Source organism: Arvicanthis niloticus, chromosome 15, assembly GCF_011762505.2.
Source record: "Arvicanthis niloticus isolate mArvNil1 chromosome 15, mArvNil1.pat.X, whole genome shotgun sequence".
In the NCBI taxonomy this organism is placed as follows: Eukaryota; Metazoa; Chordata; class Mammalia; order Rodentia; family Muridae; genus Arvicanthis; species Arvicanthis niloticus.
Genome location: NC_047672.1, coordinates 49,325,600 through 49,327,618, shown reverse-complemented (window position 1 = coordinate 49,327,618; position 2,019 = coordinate 49,325,600).

Sequence of the window (2,019 nt, the reverse complement as noted above, 5' to 3'; positions counted from 1 at the left end):
CTCGATTAAAGGTGTCTACCACCAGGCCTGAATCTGGAACTCAGCAATCTGCTTGTCTGGGTCTCCTGGTATTTAAGGCATGTACTTTCTAAGTAAGGCCTAAGATTTTCATGGTCACAATGCCTCAAGATCTCCATGTCAAGATCCGACTTAGAAACCTGTGTCTTCCAGCCTCAAGATCTGGACCACAGTTAGCCCCTCCATTCTGAATTGTTGTTCATTCCAGATGTAGTTAAATTGACAACCCAGAATAGCTTCCACAGTTAGTTTAGATATGTTTTTCTATCTTGTTAATTTTCTTAAAGAGCCAATTTTTTTGTTTCATTGATTCTTTGTATTGTTTCCTTTGTATCAACCCCAAGTGTGATTGTTTCTTGCTGTGTACACCTCTTGGATATGATTATTTCTTTTTGTTTTAGAGCTTTCAGGTGTGCCTTTAAATTGCTAGTATGAGATTTCTCAAACTTTTTATGTATATGATATAGGGAACTTGATTCACTTAGTGCTATGAACTTTTATCTTAGTACCACTTTCATCATGTCCAATAAGTTTGGGTATGCTGTGTGTTCATTTTCATTGAATTCTAGAAAGCTTTTAACTTCTTTCTCCATATATGTCTTTTCCATTTTTCATTCAGCAGAGAGTTGTTTGGATTCCATGAGCTTTTAGGCTTTCTGTTGTTTCTATTGTTTGGGATATCCAGCTTTAATCCATGGTGGTCAGATGGGATGCAGGGTGTTACCTTGATTGCCTTGTGTCTACCAAGACTTCCTTTGTATGTAGCCAATTTCAGAGAAAGTTCCATGAGGAGCAGAGTAGAAGGTATATGCTTCTGCTTTGGTGAAATGTTCTGTAGATATCCCTTATGTCCACTTTGTTTATATTGTTTGTCAGCTCCAGTGTTCCTCTGTTTAATTTCTGTCTGGATGGCCTGTCTGTTGCCAAGCATTGGGTATTGAAGTCTCCCAGTATCAGTGTGTAAGGGTAACTATATAAACTGTAGTAGTAGTTTTTTGTTTTGTTTTTTTTTCAAACTTGGTTATCCTTGTGTTTTGGGACATAGATGTTAAAAATTGAATTGTCATCTTGGTGATGTTTTTGATGAGTATGTAATGTTTTTCTCTATCTCTTTCAACTAGTTTTGATTTGAAGTCTATTTTGTTAGATATTAAAATGGCTACACCAGCTCTCATCTTAGATCCATTTGCTTAGAATATCTTTTCCAACCTTTTCTATCCTTGATATTGATGTTTATTTTTTGGATGCAGCAAAAGGATGTATCTTATTTTCCCATCTAATTTTGTTAATTTGTACTTTTTTAATTGGGGAATTTAAAGCATTTATACTGAAAAATATTAATAACCAATAATTGTTGATTTCGATTATTTTTGTGGTGATGGTGATGGTCGTGATGGTGGTGATGGTAAAGTATTGGTGTGTGTATTTGTGTGTGTGTGTGTATGTGTGTCTATGTGTATGTGTGTTCTTCCCATCTTTTAATTTTGCTGGTGAGATTATTTATTTCCTTTATTTTCATGTGTGTGGTTAAACCCCTTAGTTTCAAGTTTTTCTTCAAATATCATCTTACTTCAAATCAAGTAAAGTTTGTCTTGTAGATAGGTGTTGTTTAAACTTAACATTATGATAGAATGTCTTGTTTTCTTCATTTATGGTTTTCTTCTATGAATATCTATGTTTTCTTAATCTATGGGTTAGGTTTTTCTGGGCTGGCATCTGTGGCTTCTGGAGTCTGCAGCATGTATGTCCAGGTCTTTCTGACTTTTAGAGTCTACATTGAGAAGTCGGGTGTAATTCTAGTAGGACTCTCTTTATATGTTAGTTGCTCTTTTCCCTTACAGATTTTAATTGTCTTTCTTTGTTCTATATATTTATAGTATTATTTATTATGTGGAGAGTAGACTTTCTTTTCTGGTCCAATTTATTTGACCGTGTGTGTGTTTCTTGTGCTTTTATAAGCATCTCCTCCTTTATGTTAGGAATATTTTCTTCTATGATTTA